General features: G+C 43.4%; 2 long non-coding RNA genes and 1 pseudogene across 2 annotated transcripts; all 3 read left to right on the forward strand.

The window, feature by feature from the left end:
- Window positions 1-2,756: 2,756 nt before the first annotated feature.
- Window positions 2,757-6,580, forward strand: LOC144315187 (uncharacterized). The gene is made up of 3 exons (XR_013380947.1): window positions 2,757-2,857; window positions 3,331-3,447; window positions 5,443-6,580. It is a non-coding gene; the product is annotated as an uncharacterized LOC144315187 (long non-coding RNA).
- Window positions 6,581-7,114: 534 nt separating this feature from the next.
- On the forward strand, window positions 7,115-12,113 carry LOC144315188 (uncharacterized). Its single transcript, XR_013380948.1, has 3 exons — window positions 7,115-8,663; window positions 8,861-9,028; window positions 9,251-12,113. It is a non-coding gene; the product is annotated as an uncharacterized LOC144315188 (long non-coding RNA).
- On the forward strand, window positions 9,312-9,412 carry LOC144316663 (U6 spliceosomal RNA; annotated as a pseudogene).
- Window positions 12,114-17,585: the final 5,472 nt, after the last annotated feature.

Genomic DNA, 17,585 nt, shown 5'->3' on the forward strand with positions numbered 1-17,585 from the left:
CCACCCAGTCACCACATTCCAGAATCAGCTTTAAATTAATGTTTTCAAAGTAGTTATGGGCTTTTCTCCTTCTTTTCCAGAGTAATACATACTAGGAAATATGCTCCATTAGGATAGGCTATAGCCATCTCTCTTGTTCCCTTTTCTAAGTGTATTCATTCATTTTGTTTTGTTTTACTTTTTTAAAAGGTTTATTTATTTATTTGAGAGAGAGAGAGCATGAGCAGGGGAAGCAGCGGATGGTGAAGGAGAAGCAGACTCCTTGAGGAGCAAGGAGCCTAATGAGGGGCTTGATCTCAGAACCCTGGGATCATGATCTGAGCCAAAGGCAGATGCTTAATGGACTGAACCATCCAGACATTCCCGTTCATTCCTTTTAATGAACTTTATTTTCTGCAGTAGTTTCAGGTTCATAGCAAAATTGAGCAAAAGGTACAGATTTCTCCGGGTTCTCCCTTAGAGCATATGACCCTTGATCTCAGATCAGGGTCTTGAGTTCAAGGCCTCCGTTGGGCATGCAGACTACTTTTTAAAATTAAATAAGTAAGGGGCACCTGGGTGGCTCAGTCAGTTGAGTAACTGACTCTTGGTTTCAGCTCAGGTCATGATCTTAAAGTCGTGAGATTGAGCCCGGTGTGGGACTCTGCACTCAGTGGGGAGTCTGAGCGCAGAGTGTCTGTTTGAGATTCTTCTCTCCCTCTGCCCCCTGCCCCACATACACTCTCTCTCAAAATAATAAATACATTTTTTGAAAAATTAAATATGTAAATAAATAAATAATAAAACTTAAACAAAAGGAAAAAGGTACACAGATTCTCCATATGCCCCCTGCACCCACACACACAGCCTCCCCCACCGTCAACTGCTCCCACCAGACTGGGACACTTATTACAAGTGACAAACCTACACAGGCAAATCATTATCACCCCAGGTCCACAGTTTACATTAGGGTTCACTCCTGGTGGTGTAGATTTCATGGGTTTTGACAAATATGTAATGACCTGTATCCACCATGATATTATCACACGGACTAGTCTTCCTGCCCTCGAAGCCCTCTGTGCCCCTCCCCCAGGCCTGGCTGCCACCGATCTTCCACTGTCTTCATAGTTTGCCTTTTCTAAAATGTCACCTAGTTGGAATCATAGTGTAAGTAGCCTTTTCAGATTGGCGTCTTTCACTTCGTAATGTGCATTTCAGGTTCCTCCATGTCTTTTCATGGCTTCATTTATTTTTAGCACTAAATAATAGCCCATTGTCTGGATGGCCCACAGTTTATTTATCCATTCAAGACCAAGAAGGACATCTTGGTTGCTTCCAGTTTGGGAACACAAGAATAAAACTCCAATACACATCTGTGCGCACATTTTTGTGTGGACACATGTTCTCAACTCTTCTGGGTAAATATCAGGGAGCATGATTGTTACATCATACAGTAAGAGCATGTTTAATTTTGGAGGACATTGCCAAATGTCCTGAAAAGTAGCTGGGCCATTTTGCATCCCCACCAGCAATGAATGAGACATCTTGTCCACATCCTCGCCAGCGTTTGACATCATCAGTGGTCTGGATTTGGGCCATTCTAATATGGGTGTAGCAGAATCATTGTTTTAATTTGCATTTTTCTGATGATATAGGATATGGAACATCTTTTAATCTACTTATTTGCCATATGGATATCACCTTCAGTGAGATGTCTATGAAGGGCTTTGGCCTATTTAATTCAATTGTTCATTTCCTTATTGTTAAGTATTAACCTTTTTCACTTTTCCCCCTTTTTCTCCCCCCCCCCCTTTTTTTGTGACTCCATCAGGGCTCAAACCTGGAACTCACATTCACTGTTATCCAAATGATGCTTGCATGTAATTTTTTAAATGCCCAAGTGCTTTATAAGAATTGTTATGAAAATAAGCATTTTTCTGAATCCACCTTTGTTTCCTATGCCTTAGTGATGTCACTTTCAATTGATTCTTCTAGCAATTACTTCCATATTTCTAAAAAGGAAACTTGTCTTGCTACTTTATAATTCGTCAGTTTCAGTTCTTTGCCATTAACTCCCCTCCTGGGAGGACAAGGACATGGTATTTTATCCCCATCCCAGTCCTCCACCTACATCCCATACCCATTTCCTCCTCAGTCCTCATTCTACAATGTAGTTAAAACGAAATTTTGGTTAAATATTTGTGTTTATGCTATTTTGACTACGATTAAAAGCTAAACCATGTAGTATGCTATGGTGACTATCTTTCCTGATCATTTTATTTTCCATGGGATTAATAATAGTCTTGTTTGATTTTAAAAATTCATTCCCCTTTTTTTTATGCACTTATAACGAATCATCTCCAAATTCTTCCTTAGTTGTGCAGAGTTCTCGATAGAGGCAATCACATTGGGTCCTCCATTAATTTCATCTTCATGAAGAAGCTTTTCCTGGAAACTCCTGACCTGCTTCCATCTGGATTGGCTGCTCTGTAAACTGTCATCTCTGGCTCTTCCTTTTCCATGTTCTGGAGGATTCTGTGAGCTTCCTCCAAGTTGGACTTTCTGTTTTAGTGATCCCCTGTCTTTCTCTTTGGGTTTATTTTCCTTTTTGGTGAAGAAAAATTGGGGAGTGCTTACATGTCTGAAAATATCTTTAGCCTACCTTCACACGTAACTGAGAATGTGTCTGGGTATAAAATTCTAGGATTAGATTATTTTCCCTCAGAATTTCAAAGACATTGTTCCATTGTGTTCTGACTTCCATTGAGAAGGGGATGCTACTCTGATTCCTGATTCTTTGTGTATTAACTTATTTTCCTCTCGTGGAGTCTTTTCCTTGTTTCCAGTCTTCTGAGATTTTGTGTGGCTGTACCGTGGTGTGAGTCCACCTCCCTTTGACGTTGTAGGCACTCAGTGGGATCTTCTTATTTGCCTTATGTTCTGGAAAACCAACTGGATGTTTCTTTCTTTTTAATTTTTTTCTAATAGTATCCTGGTCTTATTTCATGGGTTTAAAATCTTCCCTTATCACTCTGAGGATACTAATTACAGTTTTTCTTTTGAATTATTCTTCTCCTTTCATCTCTATTTCATCAAAATTCCTTTTCCTGTTTATTCGTTTTCTGTTTTCATGTTAGAGGTTTTCCTCAAATGTCTGGGGACTTCTGGATGTCCACTTATATGTAAGAAAAATGTGCTAAGAAACAGATAGGAATCTGTATGTATGTATGTATGTATGTATGTGTGGAGCTTGCAAATGGTGGGTCTCACTGCAGACACATAGCCAGGCCTTGTCATTAGAAGACACACCCCTCCCCCACCCATATCAGTGTCATTAAATCTTTTCTCAAGGGCTGGACAGATTCTCCAGAAAATACTTTCAGTTTTCTGCTTGGATGGAAGGTCTAAGCAGCTGCCACCAGACTAGGAGCTGATGAATGGAAGAGGTGATACATGGACCAGCATTCAGTGAGCAAAATTTTACTCAGTATCTCTGCTTTTAGTGTGGTACCTCCATCCTGAACCATGTCTGGTGTTCCTTAGTCCAGAAAATATGTTCTTGGACAGGAGAGATAATAGGGACATCTAACCACCTTTTAACAACAGCTTTATTAAAATATAATTCACATACCACCCATTTAAAGTGTACTATTCAAGGGCACTTGGGTGGCTGTTAGTTAAGCATCCAACTCTTGGTTTTGACTCAGGTCATGACCTCAGGGTCCTGAGATGGAGCCCCACATCGCATCAGACTCCCTGCTCAGCAAGGAGTCTGCTCCTTCCCTCCCTGAGTCTGTCCCCACCGCCCCCCACAAATTGTCTGTCTCTCTCAAATGAATAAATAAATAAATAAATAAATAAATAAATAAATAAATAAATCTTTAAAAAAAGAAACAAGAGAAAAAAAAGAAACAAGAGGAGATTATTTTAATCTGATTTTATCAAATAAACAGAAGTAGTATAAAATTACCGATATCATAAAGCAATTACAAACAGTTCACTTTAAAAAATATGTGTACAACAAGCTATAAATAATACATAGTGCAGGTCTGGTTTTCTTTTTAGGCAAATATGGCTGATGGCAATATCCGTGCCCTGATCCCCCCTGACTTTTCCATTTCCTGATCACCCACTGATCCTTTCCTGTGTCCCACAGTGCCTTCCACACCCTCCTCTACCAGGAAGTCTTCCTGGGTGTCAGGAAGCATTTTATACTAATTGCAGAGATCTCTCAGCTTCTCTGTCTACCACCTGCTCCCTGGAGTACACTCGTCAGCGCACCCTCTGCTTTCAGCCAAGCATATTCCCACTCTCCTCCTGAATGGTGCTATATACAATGGAGACAGAGAGATCTGCTCACCTCCTGGATCCAGTAAAAATGACTTTGGCATCTGCCCTCTTCCTGAGGACAGTGTTTTTTTAGTTAGAGCAGGTGATCTTGCAGATGACACAGACCATGTGCCTAGGGCGACATTCCATCTCAGATCATATGTCATACATCACCTGCTGAAGAACAAGACACAGGGACTAACAGGATCGATTACTGAAAACAGCTCCCCACAATCCAATAACCACTGATTCTGTTATGTCCTATGTCTCGTTCTTATGGATGTGACACATAACACATGACATGTCCCCATAACATATCTTATGTTTGTCGTTTGCTGAGCAAATCTCACAGCTGAGATTAGGTGGAATGTTACCTGTGTTCTGTCTGAATCATAACATGTCCTAAATTAGAATAATCCAGGATAAAACAACTTTGTGACCACTCTGTCCCAGCCAGCAAGCATTATTTCACCCTGGTGTCCATCACTGTGAGGATTCGCCACCTGGGGTCTCATCTACCTGGGGCTGTGGGCTCAGTGTCTTAGGAAACTTTCCTTAGGACACCAGGCTTACAGTCCCAGGGAGGATGTGGGAATTCCAAGTTCCAATCCAGACTCTTCTTCCAGCTTACTGTGTGGCCTCCCACGAGTCAATTTCCCATTCACGCTGTCATCTCTTCATTTCAACATGGAAGTCATGTCTGCTAGGTTCTCAAGGGCATCGTGAGAAAGGGGCAAGCGCTGGTCAAGAAGAAAATGATCCAAAAGTACCAAGATCTCCTCGGTAGCACTGACCTGCCTGGAGACACGAAAACAGGCAGTACCAGAAAACCCAGCGTGTACACAGCCAAAACCAAAAGTGTGTTGTTGTTACAAAGAGAAAGGAACAATGTCTGATTTTAACATTCACACATTCCAAACCACAGTCTTCCAAGCCTGTGTCCTGCAGCCAAGCCACTTGGTAGGAGCCAGGTCTAAAGGAAAGTTTCCAGAAAGCAGATTTTGGCAGAGGTTGCCTTTAAACCTGCAGAGAATACAGTTCAGTTTTGTTGTGTGTGTGTGTGTGTTTCTTAAGAACATTTTCATTCCTTTTTGTCACAGAATTTCATGGGCTGTGTTTATTTTTCCTTTTCAGGTTACAGTGTATGGATTTTTCAAAGTCCGGATGAGAGGAACAGACACATTTCTTTCCTTCCTTACAAAATTCTTCCAACTTGTAGGTGGAGCCAGAGTCAAAGATGATATTTTAGATAATTTTTTCTTATGTTATCATTAAATTGCTTCAGGGGAAAAAATGAGGTACTAAAATCTACTTTTCAACTGCTTTGAAAAGAGGTAAACACAGTGGAGTAAAAAGAATGATTATTAATTTTAATTTATAGTCCTTGGATAAATGGCCAAAGTGGCCCAGAGTCCTGGCACCCAGAGAGGGCAGTGGGCCCTGGGTCTGTTTCAGATAGCTTTGTAAACTGAAAACAACCACTGCAAGTGCACTGGTTTTAGAGGAATGTCCAAGAAAATTGCCCTCCTTCTACTCATAACGTGTCATTACAGAAAAATAGAAGCCCATACATTCCAATCTGATTTTCATTTAACTCTGGAAGCCTGTAAATTTTGCCATGAGGTAAGTGGCTGATTCAGAGCTCCACAATCTTTTTGGTGCCATAGACACTATTTTAAAATGGATATTCCTTTGGGTTTCTCAATGTTATTCCAGCAGGGGCATGAAATAAATGGGGCTCTGTCTAATGAGAACGCTCAGTCCTGGTAAACAAGAACTGAGGTGCCTTGTGGCCAAAGTAGCAGCCTCGGATTTTGAAGGTTAGGAGTTCAAGTCTCAAGGGTTTGCACTTGAGTTAAAGTATGCAGGTATGGGGATGCCTGGATGGCTCAGTGGTTGAGCATCTGCCTTTGGCTCAGGTCGTGAACCCAGGGTTCTGGGATTGAGTCCTGCATCAGGATCCTTGTGAGGATCCCACTTCTCCCTCCGCCTGTGTCTCTGCCTCTGTGTGTGTGTGTGTGTGTGTGTCTTTCATGAATAAATAAATAAAATCTTAAAAAACTAAAAAACGCAAGTATGGTTGGAGAAACAGTAACATTGCACAGTGAAATCTGGCCTACCCACACCTGAGTTCTGGTTACAATTAATTAAACAAATACTTCCTATGGAGTTCTTTACCTTGTAGATCCTGAACAAAGGATCCACATTCCAGAAAGTGCAGAAAGCTTTATTTTCCACACTTCCTACCCTGTACAGTAGATAGACACTTGAATTCCACCACACAGACTAGTGTTCATACTGGACACAGTCAAAATTTTTTGATATGTTTGTAGCCCCAGGCCTTCCTTCCTCTCTTTAATTTCTTTTCTCCTGATTTTCCAGGAAGATAATAATTTACAGATTTAAAGACATACTCTTGGCACTGATGACCAATTGGAAATAGATGCATTGGGAAAAAATATAACCCTGTACTAGGGTGTCAGGGCCTATCATTTTATTGGTCCAACCTTCATAATATTTTGTTTTTCTATAGAATTTTATCTGTTTATAAAGCACTCTACATATATAATTTCCTTGTATCCTCATAGCCATGGGTTACTGTAAATATTGTGCCCGTTTTACAAACCCAAAAAATTGAGACCTACTCCAATCCTGACTCTTGACCTTTGCAGCACTAGGTGTCTTTATCACCACAGTGGAAGGGCCTCTACTAGTCAAAAATTGCTAGAGAATCGCATTCATATTCCAGATTTTGTCGCTGGCCCTACCATATTGAGCTATGCTCGGTAATGGCACTGCCATCGCATAAAGAAATATATACCAAAGTTCTCTGCAGATGCTGAAAATTTTTCAAAAAATTTTTAAATATTTATTTGTTTATTTGAGAGAGAGAGCAGGGAGGGACAAAGGGAGAGGGAGAGTCTTACCCCAACTCCACGCTCACCCCAGAGCCTGACGTGGGGCTCCATCCCACAACCCTCAGATCACCACCTGAGCTGAAACCAAGAGTCGGATGTTTAACCAACTGCACCACCAAAGCACCTCCAGATGCTGAATGTTTAAACAGTAGCAACAGTTGAACTGATTTAATTAAATCATCTGCTATTTCATTCCCTCCTGTACATCCACAAATAAAGAGAAATAATTTCAGAATGCCTGAAATTAGATTTACCCCAGTACTGGGACCTGAAGTTGCCTCCACAGGATGTTCTGTTTTTTAAATTCAGACTCCAGTCACTTTCTTTCCAGTAGCTCTTACTGCCAATAAGGCTCTGGGAAAATAATCCCCAGGAAAGCAATCTGTAAGTATATATGGGATAAAGACAATAATGACACCTGTTCCTTACCTACCTGGCACAAGTGTTGGGAAACAACCAGATAAGGTCTATTATGTACTTTGAATGCCTAGAAAGAAGATAAGGTTTACATGCAAAGGTGTAATTATACTGAGACAGCACAACATTATCGTCTATGTTTTACATGCGAGATTGTTGCCTAAGACACTGAGGAGCAGAATGTGGCTCTCACATTTGATGTTCTAAGGACATGATGATGTTACAATAAATTTGCAGAAGAGCCAAAGTTGAGAAGGTAAGACATCCTCTTCTCTTAAAAATTCCTGTATGACTGACATTTATTTTAGGCTATCTTCCCCAGCTGATCTCACGATGGGGACAGCCCTCAAGCACACCTTCCATTTCTTCATCGGTCACATGATTCCACTCCTAGGTAGGGTCAGGATGCCGTGACGAGGGGTGACCCGGAGAGGAGAGAACACATGTCCATTTCTACCCGGGGAGTACCAAAATTTGGAAGCCCAAATGTTGGATTTCTATGGCTTCTGGAAAGTCTCTGCCCCATGAGGTCTGTCCCCCAGAAAGCATCCTGCCCCTCACCTAGCAGGACCACACCAGATGACCTTTGAATCTGTTTAAAAGAATAATGCCAACCATCTGTACAGCTTCCTATTGCTGCAACAACCAATGACCACATACTTGGTGGCTTAAAACAACAGAAATCCATTCTTTCACATTTCTGGAGACCAGGAGTCTGAAGTCGATTGCACAAAGTTGAAATGAAGGCATTGGCCGGCCAGCACTCCCTCCTGAGGCTTTGGAGAGAATGGGTTGCTTTCTTCTTCTTCCAGCTCCTGGAAGCTACAGGCATCCATTGGCTTATGGCAACATTCACTCTAATCTCTGCTTCCCTGGTTGCACTGCCTTCTCCTCTTCTGTCTGCTTTGCCTGTGTCTTGTGCGGATGCTCAGGATCACATCTAGGGGCCACTTGGGCCATCTCTCTATCTCAAGATCCTTACCTTGATCACATCAGTGAGGTCCCCTTTTGCCACACAAGGTAATCTATTCGCAGGTTCTAGGAATGAGGACATGGTTATCTTTTGGGGAGGGTGGGGGCGGGAAGGGCAGTCAGTTGATCATACCACCCCTGTCTGAATCCCTGGGTTTCCAAGCATGAGCTCAATTAACATCTCGATTGAGTTTCTCTTTACCTTCCTTCAAAATAGCAGAGTAACTACTCTCTTCTTTCTTTAGGAGAGAGAAAAATGGGCAAAATGATGGAAGAAAACTTTTGCTGAGCCCCTACCATGTGCTCACTAATTTACAGACACTCTTCATGATAAGAAAAGCTCTTGTCACCATTTTACAGATGAGACACAGAGGCTCATAGAGGCCAAGTAACTTTCCATGGCCTCCCAGCAAGTAAGTTGTAGAGACAGAGTGGGAACATGGATCTATCTGGTCTCAAAGCCCATGTCCTGTCTACCCACCAATGTTCCTCAAATTCCATTAATACTGACAACTTATAAAGGAAAGGCAATTCTCACGGAACCCCATTGGAAAAACAACAGACTTAAAAAGACTATAAGTCTTAGTCCATGAAAACATGAATTTACGCATTCTCAAATTCTCCCCAAATCCCAGGGACACATGTGTGAGAAGCTCTAGGAGAACCATGGCATCCCCCATCTTGAGAACTCCACTTGTGTTCGCTTCGGCAGCACATATACTAAAATCGGAACGATACAGAGAAGATTAGCATGGCCCCTGCGCAAGGAGAACTCCACTATAAGGATCCTAATATTAAGAAGACCCAGGACAGCTGCATTTCAACCATGTCACTTTGCTGCTTAGGAAAGTCTTTAACGAAACAAAGCATTTACTACTGATAAGATGTTAACCCTAGCAGTCTCTTGGTATTATGGGTGTTAATTATTTCCACCACAGAGACGCTTGTGGAATTTCAGTCACAAGGAAGTAAGTGGCTGTGGCATATCCTGAGCTTAACCTAAATGAAAGTTTACCTAGATGTCCCATGGAAGCTTTGTAGATTGGAAATGTCACCCTTGTTTTGGCACACGCTAACAGCTATGGTAACATTGAAGCCTACTGCTTATCACACTATTATTGATTACAATTCCTCATGTGCCAGGCACTGCTCTAAGCACTTCACATGAATTAACAAGTTTAATACTCATGAAAATCTTGTGGGGCAGGTCATATTCTTCTTGTCCTTTTACAAATGGTAAAACTAAAACACAGAAAGGTTAGGTAATTTATTTTTTCTTTTTTTTTTTCTTTTTTTTAGATTGTATTTATTTATTCATGAGAGACACACAGAGAGAGAAAGAGAGAGACAGGCAGAGACACAGGCAGAGGCAGAAGCAGGCTCCATGCAGGGAGCCCAACAAGGGACTCAATCCCCGGTCTTCAGGATCAGGCCCTGGACCAAAGGGGGCGCTAAACCGCTGAGCCACTGGGGCTCCCCAGGTTAGGTAATTTCTTAAAGTCATTCTGCAAGTAAATGGTACAGAAAAGGATAAAACACAAGTCATCTAATTATAGATGCAATCTTTTTCTTTTTTTAAAGATTTTATTTATTTTTGAGAGAGAGAGAAAAAGCATGAGCTAAGGAGGAGGTAGAGGGAGAGGGAGAAGCACACTCCTCGTGCAGCAGGGAGGCCGACGCAGAGCTGGATACCAAGACCCTGAGATCACCACCTGAATGGAAGGCGATGCTTAACCAACTGAGCTACCCAGGCACCCTAGATGCCATCTTTTAAAATAACTGAGAACTAAGATGCTCACTGTGCCTAATTTCCTGGGCCCTGGCCCGAGCTATGGAGTGTTACACGGAGCATAAGCAGAAGCACTGTCCCTGTCCCCATCCTCCCTCATCCATGGCAGTTTTGCCATTTCAGGCTCTTCCTTGAGATCTTCTGCTCACTGTTCACTGTCCATCCAGTCCCCCAAGGACACAGCCTAAGGTGAAAGGACATTATCTTTGCATTGGCCACTAGAAATTCCAATCCACCTTACCAAACACCTGTTCCGAACAGCTTCTAAGGTAAAGGGAAAAGGGGAACATCACCTTCTCCCACACTGTCTCCATTTTGTCCCTCAGGCTACTCTTCTGGGACCTTTTTCCTGGAGAAATATTGAGGTTAGAGAAGAGGCATCACGTGACTGGTCTGGATTTTCCCAGGAACGGATGGACCTCCAGTTCCAAGAGACCCCTGGAGTTCTTAAACATTTATTCACTTTTCATGACCCATTATGTGTTCTTACAACTGATCATTAAATCTTGTGCATGGCAGTGGGATCCAGTTCCAGGTGAAAGACTACCTACCTGCACGTAACCACACTGTCTAAGTTATGGTACTTTCTCACACTCCTAAAGATCTCATCTTCTCTTTCTAAAATTCAGTCCTAGGGAGGAGAGTCAAATCCCACTTCCAAATGTGCCAGAACTCATTCTACCCAAAGAAATGAACTTGGTTTGTTTTCTTCTTTGTGTTTCTGGGAGGGATAGGCTGGTTCCCCATCTGACTAAAGAGTCTGATCGCGCGAGGTTGGAAATGCTTTCACTGGGAAGATATGACAGTCCTCAAAAGGTCCCATCAACAGCAGAAGCTGTGCAAGTGTCTTGATACTTGAGAAGCAAAAGAGAAGCAACATACTGTGGAAAATTAGAATAATATAGACATTCTCCATAAAGTAACTTTCTAAGGTTCTCAAACTATACCTCATTTACTCCAAGGTGAGCATATCCATATCGGTTCCAAAACAAAGGAATATTTATCGTTTTTTTAATCACTGATTTCCAGTTACACTCTTGAGACTGCAAACTTGGCCATGATCAAGCCCGTCTAAGAATTCTAACAGCAGCCACAGCCATGTTGACTCTGTCCCTAGACCTCATCTTTTGGTCTTTGGACTCAACCTCAACATTTGGACTCCTGCAAGCAGAAAGAGATATTCCCAAATGAGGAAGTCAACAAAAGATCCATGTTCACATTATCCACTCCTTTCCCATTCCTATATTTGTAGGGCCTTTCTCTGAGATCCTATCAACCTATTTAATCAGCTTCTCTAAACTGTAAGTTCTTCAGAGGAAATAAAAATCAGTCTTTCCAATGCTTTGTTATTTTTTATTTCTCTGGGTCAGTGCCTTTGGACAATCCACATGGCTGACCAACAGAGCCTTGAGTTTGATAGGAATTCTAAATTTGCCTCCTGGTTCCTTTGGAAAATGCTAATTCTTATTTTATTACTTAGTGTGGCTTTTGTTGAGAGGTCAGGTCTTCTTGAGGGGCAAATGATCAAGAAATCTGGTGGAAGCTTTCCCATCTTAGGAATCTAGGTGAAAGAAAACCGTGTATCATACAGCTCCAGGGGGGTGTTTCTCCTCTGATCATGGCTGGTCTCAGTTTGCCCTGTCTCTCCAAGATCCTAGCAGCCTTTTTGCAGAATACCTAAGTGTTATGCATGTTTGTCATTCTGGCTACCCAGCTTTTATTTTTTTTATTTTTTTAAAAAATTTTTTAATTTTTTTTATTTATGATAGTTACAGAGAGAGAGAGAGAGGCAGAGACACAGGCAGAGGGAGAAGCAGGCTCCATGCACTGAGAGCCTGATGTGGGATTTGATCCCGGGTCTCCAGGATCGCGCCCTGGGCCAAAGGCAGGTGCCAAACTGCTGCGCCACCCAGGGATCCCTACCCAGCTTTTAAATGACCTTCCCATTTTGGGGAGCCCCAGAACAGAGAGAAGGCAGGACTCTTCTCCCTACTTTAGAAGCCAAAGAAGGGTGCCTGGGTAGCTCAGTTGGCTAAGCACCTTCAGCTCAGGTCATGATCTCAGTGTCCTGGGATTGAGTGCCATGTCAGGCTCCTTGCTCAGTGAGGAGTCCACTTTTTTCTCTTCTGTGCTTCCCCCTAACTTGTGCTCGCTCTCTCTCTAATTAATTAATTTTTTAAAAAAAGAAGAAGCCAAAGAGGTAGAATTTGTTCCAGCAACTAGGAAACTATCATATCTTCTGGGCTCAACCAGTCGGAGGCCCCATCTAGGACATGATGTGGTGGATCTAAGTGCCTAGCAGCATAGCAGTCAGTGTCTGAGGCAGCATAGCCCGGCAGCACTGTGACAAGTGTCCAGCAGTGACAGCACCAGTGGCAGATCCTAAGCTGATCATCCTATGTGAAGATCTTGGCTATGCCTTGCCTCCTGTGATTTTATTCATTTCCAATCACCTGGTTCTCTAGCCCTCCCACCAATTCTGCAAGCTGTACAGTACTCTTCCAATAAATTCATCTTCCACCCAGGTCAACTAGAAGAGATTTTTCTAGATTGCAACCAAGAATTTTGACTGGTAGGCCAACATTTCCTTCGTGGACATGTGATCCAGTAACAACTGAGGATGGCGGGCTGGATTGGGCCAATTCCTGCACTAGAGTTGACCCTCTCACTGTGTGTAAACTGCTTAATTTTCTCTCAAATCTGAAGGAGCTCGTATACTCCAAGGACAGACCCCAGAACCTTAACAGGCAAGTGGTAGGGGATCCCAAGAACACTGGGACAAATGACTGGTGTGGGAGGAGACATCCAGTGGTTTCTCTGCAGAGAGTTGGATATGTTCATTAAGAACAAGTGAAAAGAGGGGATCCCTGGGTGGCTCAGCGGCTTAGCGCCTGCCTTCGGCCCAGGGCATGATCCTGGAGTCCCGGGATTGAGTCCCATGTCCGGCTCCCTGCATGGAGCCTGCTTCTCCCTCTGCCTGTGTCTCTGCCTCTCCCTCTCTCTCTCTCTCTCTCTGTGTCTGTCATGAATAAATAAATAAAATCTTAAAAAAAAAAAGACAAGTGAAAAGAATCTTAGATATTGATTCTTCTTTTAAAAATAGTTTCTCACCCCAGATATAGAAATAATTCATGTTCATTTTGAAAGATATGGGGAAAATAAACATAGAAGAAACTGAATTGCCTGTCATTCTACCAGCCACCAATAGCTACAAGTGAAATTTTGGCGTGTTTCTTTGTAATATTTCTTCTATGGAAACTTCTCCATAGTTATACTCACCCTTGTCCATTGCCTGCTTGAATTCTGAAAAGAGCAGAAACATTTCCATTACATGCTGATGCCTATCTCTTTCTATATCCCCAGGCACTAAGTATAAGACCGTAAACTCTAGCTTTTGGTGAAGGGAACATTTCTCAAAGTGTGTCCCATGGAATACTTACTCCTTCATTTGTCATCAGCTCCTGTAGATAGAATATAAAAGGAGTTTTCCTTAATCAGAAAAATTGGGGAAATACTGAGATACTGAAATACTGAGAAAAAGTGTTTCTTTGTGGTATGAATTTCCAGAGGTCTGAACACATCAGACTCTCAAAGACAGCAGCATTTTTTGAGCATATTGGGCCACAGAAATCCCCTTTGAAAATACTTTTCTCTGGACCAGTGTTCTAGGGAATGCTGACCCAGAAAACTTAGAACTTCGTATCGTTTTACCTTCTTCCCACTTCATTAGTGAAGACCCAGTTCAGAGTCAGTAGGGGAAAAGGAGATTATATTTCAAATATATATAAATGAAATTTGGAAACTAGGAATGGGACCTAGCAAGTAATTTCCTTTGCTGATTTATTTACCTGTAGAACACACCCAAAGGAGTGAGGTTTACAGATAAACATCAGATGTTTGTCTGTAAACCTCAAGATTCATGCCTGAGAGAACTAAGACCAGAGCAATGCTAAACTCTAAGGGAAATTTTACTATCTGGGGAAATTTCACTGCATAATGGCTTGAGCCACGTTTAGGTAAAAATCCAATGAACTTACTAGAAGGCTGCATTGCCAGACTAAGGAGATTAACTTCATGTTACTGGAATAAAGTGTGGTAGACACAAGAAGCTTTGGCCAGATGTCCTGTTCTTGCCCCATCACTTTCCCCAGCTATATACTGTCTGGCCAGACTCCACGTGGAATCTGCTAGGGAATCTGGGGCTTCGGCCTCAGAATAAGAATGAAAAACTGCTTCCTCCATTAAGCCAACAAGTCTGAATGCCCATTTGACAGATGCAGAAACTGAGCTTTAAGGAAATTTTTAAAAGCCTTGAAAGTGGGTGGTGGCACACTTTACCTGCCTCCTTGGGGTCTGCTCTGTGAACCTGCACCAAAACCCAGCTGCAAGACTCCCGCAACACTCCCGAGCTTGGTGTCTGTCATTTTTGTCATTTTCCTAAACTAAGTGTTTAGGAAAGTCTGGGAATTACCAGAGTTCGAAAGTACCTTCTTTCTGTGAAGGAGCCTACAGGATATTCTAAGGCAACTTCCTGATTCTCTGCCTGAGACGTTTGTCGAGCTTCTGTTCGGTGAGCTGTTTGGTCAGCAGACCCCCATCGCTGAGTAGGACAGCAAGAGTTCCGGGTGACCCTCCAGAGGAAAGCAGAATCTGAGAATGTCAGAGCTGGAAAGGACCTTAGTGATCATTCCCGCAGCCCAGCCCCCTCTATTTACAGCTCCAAAACCACGAAGCCTGAAACCCACCCAGAATCCTGAGACTGAATGTCCTTTCCCCTTCTTCTATGTGTGTGCAATTTTCCCATGGCATCCGGCCAGAGCATCTACATCAGGAACGTCTAGAGGATTTACGAGGCCACGCGATCCTCTGGCTTTCTATGCAGACCTAAACAGGAAACCCACACAAGGAAATGCTCTTTCTATTTGCAGGCCGAATTCCCAGGATGCTTTCACCAGAGTGCCCTGGCTGGAACAAAACAAGGCCCTGGCCTCAGATCTGGAGGCAGAGGTGCCCTCGCGACCCCCTCCTCCGGGCCTGCGCTAGCTGATTTCATGAGAACAAGACTTACTTCTCTCAGACCTTGACTTCAGGTTGCTCCATTGGTCTAGATACCAAATAGGGGTGAGTCCAGAGACACCCATCCCTCCAATCTCTGAGTTCAAGACTTGGCTTCTTCGCACCTGCGTGACATCAATTAACCTGGGGAAGGTAGGCGCCCGGCTCACCCCCTCCCATCTTCCTGCCCAATGCACTTGGCCTCCAGAAAATGCCTCAGGGCTGAAAAACTATGCGCATTTCCCAGCCCAGGGTCAGCCAGATGCTCCTGGGTCCCTCTGAGTCATCCTGGCCCCTGACGGTGGCCACTCCATCTGACCCAACTCTGCTCTCCTTTGCTGCAGCCCCAATCTGGTGTTCTATCAAACCTCCTCTCACCAGGTCATCAGTCCATCTGCCCTCATGTCCAGCCATTCCGGCCCAGGATGGCATTTGTCATTCTTTTCAACTCTCTGTGGAAGATCTGGAACTTCCGAGGCTGCTGCTCAGGGGTGGACAGGAAGGAAGTGTGGCTGGCTGGCAGAGAACAGCACATGGGTGACCCTGCTCCCCCTCCCCAGGCGTCCTCGGGCTGACACTAAAAATAGACTCCGTTCTCCTTGGTTGCCCCTTTATCCCCAGGGGAGAGGAGACACAGGCTTCTGGTGAGCCTGAGGGCGGACTGTCTTTCAGGAATTACCAGATGTTGGGGAAGGATAATGTGTCACTTCCTCTAACAAATAGTCTGGGCATCTGTGCATTTCCTTCTGAGCCAGCTCTTTAGGGGAATGTGATGCAGTGATGCTGAAGTACAGACCACTCTGGCCTCCACTCTCAGGGGTACTGGGGAAGGTGCTCTCCAAACCCTTTGGTTCCAATTTTCCATTAAGAAACTGTTTCTGGGGGGGGGGGGGTGCCTAGGAGGCTCCCTCAGTGAAGCATCTACCTTCAGCTCAGCTGATGATCTCAGGGTCTTGGGATCAAGCCACACGTGGGGCTCTGTGCTCCATGTGGTGTCTGGTTGTTTGTCTCTGCCCCTTTCCCTATTTGCATACTCTCTCGTTCTCTCTGTCTCTCAAATAAACAAATCTTTACTGAAAAAAAAAAAAATGCAAGGGCTCTGGAAACAAGATAAAGGCACTAAGGGAAAAAGACAAGTAGCCAAGAACCCTAGGAGTAGACTTGGAGTCATCAGATTGTCCATCTGTTCCCCCAAACCAGTGGTCTCAGTGGGACTGGCATGAGCTACCTCATGGGAGAGCTTGCCCCACCACCCCAGCGAGCCCGATTGAATCTGAAACTCTGGGGATGAAGCTCAGCACCTTCGTTTGAGCCTTTCAGATGGTTCTGATGGGACATTGAGTTTGAGAATCTCTGACCCTGGATAGATGCACATTAGGGATTTCTCAGAAGCCAAGAGAAAAAGAGATAGTTACCCAAGAAAATGCTTTAGCAACCCCGCAGAGGTGGGACTTACAGGGGAGGCTATCTTGGCAAGAGAAAGGTCCTAGAAATAGAAATGAAGTGACATCAAAGGAAACAAAGATGTGGCAATATCTTTCTTTGCTTATACTGCGCTAATTTGTAGCACTTCCAGAAGATGGTTTAATCACTAAGAGTATATTCATAGAACATTCTTCAGATTAAATAGTGTACAATGTGAACCCAATTATGTAAAATGTATGTGTGTATCAGTCGATATATAGGAAAGATATTGGAAAATTATGTATGAAAATGTTAACAGCGATCATTCCCCAGTGATGGATAGATACTTTTTCTTCCATCCCTTAAGTTTATCTATGTACCCCCCAACTTTTCCAAAATAAAAGGGCATTTTTATGACCATTTTTTTTTGTCAACAAAGTAAGGAACTTGTTGGGTCGAAACAGCCCTTTAAACAAATTTGTATGGCCCTCTGCAGAGGCTAGCTCTCCAAGAATTTATGTCACATGCATAATTAGCACCACCTGTTACACTTGTGCTAAAACGGGGCTTGAAGAGCCACACACGGAGGGGGGTGCTGTGAAACTCATGGGCTCCAGTTCGGACCCACACAGCAGGGAGATACCTCCCTCCCCGCCCCTGCAGCACCTGCTGCCTTGGCTGTCCAGCACCCAGAAGCACAGTACTGGGGTGCTGGGTCTGGG

The sequence above is a fragment of the Canis aureus genome, chromosome 6 (genome assembly GCF_053574225.1).
Source record: "Canis aureus isolate CA01 chromosome 6, VMU_Caureus_v.1.0, whole genome shotgun sequence".
NCBI classification, from domain to species: domain Eukaryota; kingdom Metazoa; phylum Chordata; class Mammalia; order Carnivora; family Canidae; genus Canis; species Canis aureus.